Source organism: Brassica napus, chromosome C2, assembly GCF_020379485.1.
Source record: "Brassica napus cultivar Da-Ae chromosome C2, Da-Ae, whole genome shotgun sequence".
Taxonomy (NCBI): domain Eukaryota; kingdom Viridiplantae; phylum Streptophyta; class Magnoliopsida; order Brassicales; family Brassicaceae; genus Brassica; species Brassica napus.
The window spans coordinates 35,463,867-35,472,872 of NC_063445.1; the positions used below are offsets into that span (position 1 = coordinate 35,463,867).

Genomic DNA, 9,006 nt, shown 5'->3' on the forward strand with positions numbered 1-9,006 from the left:
TGTTTTCTTTGGCCCCTTCCTTCTAGCGCCAACTGTTTGAACCGAAAATGGTATGTTTGACGGATTCATACAATAAAGAATTTAAGAAATAGATTTCTTAAATTTTTGTGGCTAAAGAGAAATCAACATAGAAATCAAATGGAAAATGAACATCAAAAAGAATTTATTGATTAAAGATTATATTACATGTATGATTACAAGTGTAAATAAATCTAAGAATCAATAAGCTCTTTGTATGAAGTGTTTAATGTGTAAAATGAGAGAAGAGATGGATCCTTTCTAAGAAGGAGGTAATTCCTTATTTATAGAAAGATATGTCTAGGGTTTTATAGCCAAATGAGCCTAGTTCCTTGTCTTATGGGCTTTGCTAGAGGATCAAGATCCACCCCCAACAGTTCAGGGTTGCTGCTGAAAGTTATCAACTTTCCTCTCCACGGCTCCTTCCATTAGCTCCCAGATGGGAACAAGCTCAAGCTCAGTCATGATCTCTAGAGCAGCTCAAAGGTTTGAGGACCCCAACACCGAGAAGCTCGAGCTTGCCATCACAAATACAATTCTGGTCTTGCCTTAGACGTATGAGACCTATACATTGTCGGCAGCTCCAAGCTCTGTTCAAGCTCCAAAAAAAGAGAGAGAGAGAGAGAGCGAGAAGATGACGACATCGGGTCTCTTTAACTTGACGAGGGAGCTTAGGAGTTTGGCAAGTTGATTATTGATGAGTTAATTGCACTAGAGGAAGCTCGTGCCCTGTAATGGGAGAGGCTTTGATGAAAGAAGACATGTTATGGGTTTAGCTTTTTGTGGAGGGTTTCGGTGAAGCAATCTCTTCGCCGTCAGTCACAAGCCATCTCTGCATCGTAAGGGCACAAGACAAAAGAAGTTGTTACGACAAGAACGAGGTCTTTAAATGACGACCACAATAACTTCTAAGACAAGATACGAAACCTCATAAGCTTGTTTCTTCCTCACCCCCAAAGATAAGCTCCTTTATTAAATCATCACATGCATTAATCACTTTTAATTTACACATGTGTCATGGTAGACATTATAGCTGTGGTTTAAATTATTAAACAACTAGGGTTTTTCCCGGGCGTATACATACATGATGGTACTGATTATAAATTTTTAATTTAATTTATATTTTTGACATTTTTATTTGAGTGTATACATATATGATGGTACTGATTATAAAAATAAAAATCCTCAGATAAATATTAAAAATTTAAACTATTTCTGTCAATCAAATTTAAGAGAATTAGAACTCAAAATTTATTATTATTCTTATATTTTTGATTGAGGTTCATATGAAAACAACTGTTAAATTGGCAACTAATTTAAACTTTGGAATAATTGAGTTTTCATTTTTCTACTAACAATAAATTTTTACTTACGCTATTGAAAATTAGGTTCTCTTTTGCATTGATCCTTGGATTTTCATTATATAATTAGTATCTATATCGATTTGTTTTTATCTTTCTTCAGAAAGTGGTGGAATTAGGAACAATTGAAATACAATGATTGAAGATACAATGGTCATGAGGTGAGTTGTAAGAATCATGTCATTATTTTCTTTGCCATGCGAGAAAGAAATTTAGAACAAAATGTCCTAGATAATATTAGTATTTTGCAACATCGATTTCAGTATTTGGTATGTTTCTTCTCCAATATCCAGATGAAATGAAGACAGTCTTCGGATGATTTACTGAGAAAACCGGTAACCTTTAAATAGCACATTTTACATATTAAATCTCCAAAACATTATTTGAGAAGTGATTTGCTATGTGTCATTACTATATTGATTTCGGAAAAGAAAATGCTGACACATTATTTTAACTATGATGACATCCTTTAAATTTAGTTGTGGCATGTATATTTATATTTAATGTTGATTTATATTTTTGGTAAGTTTTTTAAAATATGTTAATAACACATAAATCATCATTAATATAACAATAAATAATACAATACTAGGAACAAAAATGCTGTTCAAAAAAGGGAAGAAAAATATTATTATAATTTTAATTTTTTAAAAACAATTTTTATATATTATGTAATTTTTACTACAAATTATTCAAAATTGTATGCAGTTTTTTTTAAATTGTAATTTTATAATCTCAATACCATTAGTTTCTTTTTAATATCTACAAATTTAAAAATATTATTTAGTTTTTTATTTGAATAATTATATGTCTAACAAAACTTTCTTTTAATTTTATAGAATTTGATTTAATATATTTTAACCAAAAGTAATAAATAAAAACCTTTTCAAGATTATAATTTAAAATATATTCATATCTATTATTATTTAAACAAAAACATATGTATTATTACATATAAATGTTAATAAAAAGTATTTATATTACCTTTTACTTTTGCATATAGTTAAATTAAGATTTAAAATTAAATTTTAATTAAATAATAAACCTTAAAATTAATAAAAATTTATTTTTAAATATTGAAACTTCTATTTCTACACATGATGCAAAAATCACCAAGTAGACTATTAATATATCAGACAAAAAGAAATTTTTTTCTTACTTCCGCTTGTAGAAAGACAACAGCCGTAAAAAGAGGAGTACGTAGTCTAGATCCTCCGTTTTCACGTATGGTAGAGACCTTTACAAATTAGCCTGCCAGAAACACACTATGAGGACGACTCAGTTTCGGAAAAGGTTAATGGCCAAATCCATCAGCTCTAATGTGAAATTAAACCTAAGAAAGGAGAAAAATAATGATAAATATAATATATCAGATCCAAATAAAAAGAATGAGGAAAAAAGACCTTATCAATTATCATCCTCCACCAAAGTCTTTAAAATAACATCAAATCCAGATGTGAATATCTCAGAAGAGATGAATCCTAAAAGAACAACCGTTAAAGTATTTCCAGAAACATTCAACAAATAAATATAATGGGCACTGAATTCAGAATACTATATATTAATTGAAGTACGTTTGGTATCAGCATCATCCCAAGGTTCTTCAACAACATACCACAATAGTTTCTACACTCGAGATTTATCACATAAGACTGAAAACATCAATACTCCAAAGTCTAGTCAGAAACTTTTTCTAAGAAATGTGAATGATGTATCGAGAAAAAAATCAGAACAAATATAAATGTATGAGTCGGCTCTTCCTTAGCACTCTTGAATAATTTCTTCCTCGTCAAGAAGCTCTTCCAATGTGATTTTTTGGTTCAAGTCAGAAAAAAATAATTTCTCTTTAGCTCAAATCTTCGACAAAATCCACCTAGTTTTACCTTTGAGTGGTTCCTTCGACCTTTCTCTTTTTCCAGAAAGTCCTTGATTTTGTAGTGAAGTCTTCTCTCATGAAATCCATCTCAGCTGTTCCCAAGAATTTAAGAAACTGTTACCCTACACACATACTATGAGACACGGCTGGCCTAATTTTTAGCCAAATCTCTTGGACCATTTTCAACTCCCATTGGAACACCTTCTAGTTCCCCGATCTGAATACTTCCAATGGCAATAAAAGTTGTCGTAAAACCCTATTTTAGCACAGTTTCAAGTCCCAATCAAGGTGGATTCAATAGTTTCACACACATCAAAAATGCTTCCGAGACAATATCTTTAAAGGAAATTGGGATCAACTACTTGATTTGCAACTTTTGGAGGAAATGCTAAGTCTTTGTCATCTCCATGATTCATAAACATAACTCTAATCTATGTTACATGAACCCAATTTTGATATTAGAGAAAATAAAATTACCAAAAACGTCAAAACAAAATAAATCACACTAAGATTAAACAGTTACCAATCTGGTATTGAGACCCCATGAGTTATGCCATGTGATTGCTTTATGCCCTCCTTGTTTTCAACAGTGATGCCAAAAAATCTTCACAATTTTTTTGTCATAAACAATGCGAGATTGCTTGATGAAGAAAAAAAAAATAATGTGAGATTACAGCTTGTATACGACAGCCAATTGTTGGGAGGAAAGCCTGCAAATGGATTACAATGTTTTATTAGCTAGAGTAACCATTTTGTGGAGTTACCTTTTCTACATGTACATGTGCAGTGGCTTTTTAGAGAATAAAATGGAAGCAGAAAAGATCCTAAACTATTATTTGTATGAAACTCTTAACTGAAGTAAGGCGTTGACTTTTTTTTTTTGCAATCCTTGCTCTTCTGGTACCTTGCTTCAGTCCTTTCTTTACTCTGTTGGCTTAGTGTCTGAACTTCAAGACGAAGAAAACCACCTTTAAGTTTCAAGTAACAGAAGAGATGATATATTAAAAACTCATTATACACAAAAATAACTAACACAAATGGTATATAAACTCAATAGCCTCCTTAAATCAAAGCTCGATGATTTGTTTTACAATTATAAGAAACTCAGAAAGCACATTGACCAAAATGGAACTTAAAATGTGAATCTAGATATCGAATATGAATTTCTATATAGTGATCCAAAATACGCAATAATCAAAGGCATTGGGATGAACTAAAAATGCAAATGAACAGAAAGCAGCGGATTTAGCACATGGTCTTTATCAGTTTCGACATACAAACTGATATCAATATTCTTGAATTACAAACGTCGGATTACATCCTAAATATAAGAGTTTTGTCATGTTTTGGAAGCTTAACAACACATCACTGGATATACCTGTAATCCAAGCCAACGACTGTTAATATAAATATCACAGTTTATTGACCCTTTCGTTTGATTCCACACAGCTTTACCTTGATTTTTGGTTGGACTTGGACCTATTTTTAGTATTTCGTTCCACATCTCTCTGGTACGACTAATCCCTCCATGAATACTCACCGCCAGTGCTGTCGATACATTTGTTCCTCTCTTCTTGCTAATTATTTGATGTTTGCTTCGAATTTCCTTTCTGTTTGCAACCTTTAGTTCTCGTATTTTGTTCCTCACTTCAAGAAATGTAACAGTCGGAGGCGTAGCTCGGAACCATATAACCCTGGTGAGATGGAGACATGTTTCTCCGTTGGGTTCATCGCCATGGATTCGGCTTATTGAGAGGAGCTCTTCGGTCGTACCCTGGAAAGTTGATCACAAAAAAAGAGAGAGGAGCTCTTCGGTTTTGACTGGAAGACGAAGTAGTTTATAAAATAAGGAGATAGAGAGGGAGGTGAAACGAAAGACATGAAGTGTGTATTAAAGAGAACGATTGATTGATGGCAGAGAAGGCTTAGTAATGGAGATCGCAAGTAGAGAAAACGGAGAAGACGAAGAGGATGGAGAGATTCGTTGGACGGCTATCGGATGTTAGGGGTTTCTGTTTAGTGGGCTTAGCAAGTGAGCCCAACCGTAGAATCCCACTTTAGGTCATTTTCGAGTTGCAAATTGCAGCTTTAGAAGAGCTGGCCTGGCACAAAGGAACATTTTTATTGGTCGATTTAATTAAACGACGTGGCATGCTTCTCTGTTGAGGATATTCTCCTTTTACTTATTGTATGATTCTAAGCTGCCCACTCTCATATAGCTTTCATGAAATGACTCTTGTTACCGCTTTATTGTTAGTAGCCTATGCATGTCAATAACTAATGGTTATCATGTTATGAGAAACGAGCTCCACCGCTTGCTTAATATTGAGACAAAGCTGGATTTTTTCTTTTGATTAGTTTGATCTGATCATGATTGTGCCATTGGTTATCCAGAATCAATTACAGTCGTTGAGCCAAAAAGAAAAATCAGAACGGAGAGCAATACAAAGCCCTCAAGCCACGCTTTGTAAGACAAATTCAAAGTCTTGTGTTTTGCTTGCTCAAGCTCAAATTCCTCGCAACTCGGCGCTTACGACTTGGAACGTGTGATAAGAAGCAAACCTCCAAAGCAAGTGTTAGCAACTCATGATCACGTCAGCACATCATAGCTTGAGGAACACACCAACAAATTTCTCAGCATACAACAAGCTCGGCACGAGACATACGTTCGAGTCTCAGCACACCAGCGAAGTCACTGCAGTCTAGTTTCGATCTCGGCAGTGTGCGCAAACCAACAAGATGACTCGACGTGCCGACTCCACCATTCCATCTGCACATGGATCGCAACAATACTGCAAAGACATGTCCACCGTGATGATTCGATTGTGACGGTTCGTCCATGGTGGTACTGATGCACCTTGGATCGTAGACCCAGACAAGGATGGGGCACAACTCAACCCAACCAAGGTTTCCCCATCGGATGAAGCAACCATGGTCGAGCCAGAAGCTAACTTTGGACGAGCTGGACGAAGTGACACTTATTTGGGCGAGCTGGTCGAGCTGAATCAAAGTGACACTTACATATCTGAGCTGGATGAGCTGAGTGAGCTGAGTGAGCTAAGTGACACTAGCTTAGAGCTGAATGAGCTAAGTGACACTGAAGAAGGAGCTGGTTTAGTTGTTGGGCGAAATGGGCATTTTTCAGCCCATGGAAAAATTCATAAGAAACTCAATTTGGGTCGGTTTTACACCAAATTCGACTGGTGATGGTCTTCTGCCCATTTGCATCAAGAAATATCAACAAAAGAAGTCAAAGTCGTGGTCATATCAAGGGGCATTCAACAACACACTTATTTCTAGTCAAAAGTCATAGTCTTTGTTTGTGTTTTCTAGGTTTCTAGTTTTCTACAAAACTCTTAAGTATCTCTTTGACTCATTATAGTATATATATGTAAACTCTTCTATGAACAAAATCAGTCTATGTTTTGAGTTTATTTTCGTTTCTTCTCTGAGTGAGAGAGAGAGAGAGTTCTTTAGCTAGTTCATTGGTGTGAACCGACTTGTTGATTTGGTGGTCAGCCAATTCATCTTTGTGTGTTGTTTGGTGGTTAGCCAACACATTCATTCTTTCTTGGGTGGTTAGCCTTAGATCGTGGGTATATCAAGAGTCTTTCCGCATCTTTTGACGATCCATTCATTCCATTTCAGTTCCAGAAGTGTCATTTGCCTTCTCGGATCATATCCAACACCCAGCTAAAGTGATCTTCCCGATTTAGGGCGTATCAAGTGGTATCAGACCCACTTTGGCTGGCTTGTTTTCTTTCATCCTTTATCTTCTCATCTCTCCACGTTTTTCTTTTCTTATTTCTTGGATCCGAGATGTTTCTTTACTCCCTTGTGATCGCCTATTATTAAAACAAAAATATATTGATAAAAAAAAAGTTTTTGGCTTCACTTCTGAAGAGAAATCCAGGGGGAGTGGTTGAAGAGAAACCCTGCTGGCTGAAGAGAAACCCAGCCTTAGGATAGTTAAGGCGGATCCATATCAAAAATCTCTTCATATTTCTTTCTCTTTTCTTTTTCTCACAAAAGTTTGTTTTGGGTTTTTCATTGCTGAATTTTGACTGCCTATCATCCTTTGAACTAGTGGAAAGAACTTTGAGTGATCACCTAAAAATCGTGAGCTAAACAGTTTGAGAGTGTGAGGATTTTTATTTGCTAAATCTTTTGTTAAGTGTTTTCAGGATGTTTGGGCTTCTCAAGAAATCAAAACTACAACAAGACGTTTACTTTCCTTTTAAAACCGTGTTAGAAAAAGAGCAAATGATTTTTGGAAATAAGAAACAGTTTGCTTCTAGTGGGTTTGATTTTGTGAAGAACAAAGAAACCAAAGGAAGGGACAAAACAGGTTCGATGATGATGAGAAGTGGGTCAGAAGTGGTGATCGTCCCTTCACCCAAGCCAAGAGAAGCAACCGTGATGTGTTTGATCAGAATGAGCTTCAGACTTATGTCAGCTTGGAGAATATGTTGCATAAGGCAATTCATGCTATCCGACAACTCAAAAAGAAGGGAAACACCAACACTTCTTCTGCACCAAAAAAACAATGTAAGTTTTCTTCTCTTTCAAATTCCGGTTTGAAAACTAAATGTGTTTTCTTTTGATAGAAGCAAAGCTGTGAAATCCACAAGCAAAGCTCATTCTACCAGAATCTTCAAATGCCATAGGATCGGTCATTATGCTAACAAGTGCCAAAACAAGAAACCGTTGGTTACTTTGGAGTGAAAATGTTGAAACCAAGCCGGACAAGGAAGGTTTTTCAGACTTATTGCCAACTTTCGATGACCATGCACATGAGCCGATGGCAGGTAGTTCTGAATTGATTTTTCCGTTTGAAAAGGATTCTAAAAAGTTTTGAACAAGAAAGAATTTTCTGGTCCTTTGAATGATATTGGCGCATATGACCTTGGTCTTGGAAGCTTTGTGTCAATACAGAAAGGGTCAGATGAAGAACAAAACTGTGGTCATCAAGCAAACCAAGAAAGATCTTCTTCCATTCAAAAACCGGATCAAACTCAAGGTGAGCAATGTTCCGATTATGATTCATTTGCTTATAACCCTATTCCTTTTAATGTTCTAGATTTGCGGACAAATCTTTTTGAGGAGGGAGGGAATGATGCGCTCTGGACCGTAGTCCCATGCCAGGATGGTGCACAACTCGACCCAACCAAGGTTTCCCCATCGGATGAAGCAACCATGGTCGAGCCAGAAGCTAACTTTGGAAGAGCTGGACGAAGTGACACTTATTTGGGCGAGCTAGTCGAGCTGAATCAAAGTGACACTTACATATCTGAGTTGGATGAGCCGAGTGAGATAAGTGACGCTAGCTTGGAGCTGAATGAGCTAAGTGACACTGTAGAAGAAGTTGGTTTAGTTGCTGGGCGAAATGAGCCTTTTTCAGCCCACGGAAAAATTCATAAGAAATTCAATTTGGGTTGGTTTTACACCAAATTCGACCAGGCCTTTGGTGATGGTCTTCTGCCCATTTGCATCAAGAAATATCAACAAAAGGAGTCAAAGTCGTGGTCATATCAAGGGGCATTCAACAACACACTTATTTCTAGTCAAAAGTCTTAGTCTTTGTTTGTGTTTTCTAAGTTTCTAGTTTTCTACAAAACTCTTAAGTCTCTCTTTGACTCATTATAGTATAAATATGTAAACTCTTTTACGAATAAAATCAGTCTATGTTTTGAGTTTATTTTCGTTTCTTCTCTGAGTGAGAGAGAGAGAGTTCTTTAGCTAATTCACTGG

At 35.8% G+C, this 9,006-nt stretch overlaps 1 long non-coding RNA gene across 1 annotated transcript; it reads right to left on the reverse strand.

Moving 5' to 3' along the window:
• Positions 1-2,335: 2,335 nt before the first annotated feature.
• On the reverse strand, positions 2,336-5,406 carry LOC106412337. The gene is made up of 4 exons (XR_007319463.1): positions 4,711-5,406; positions 4,110-4,223; positions 2,783-3,965; positions 2,336-2,630 (listed from the first exon to the last, which is right to left on the reverse strand). It is a non-coding gene; the product is annotated as an uncharacterized LOC106412337 (long non-coding RNA).
• Positions 5,407-9,006: the final 3,600 nt, after the last annotated feature.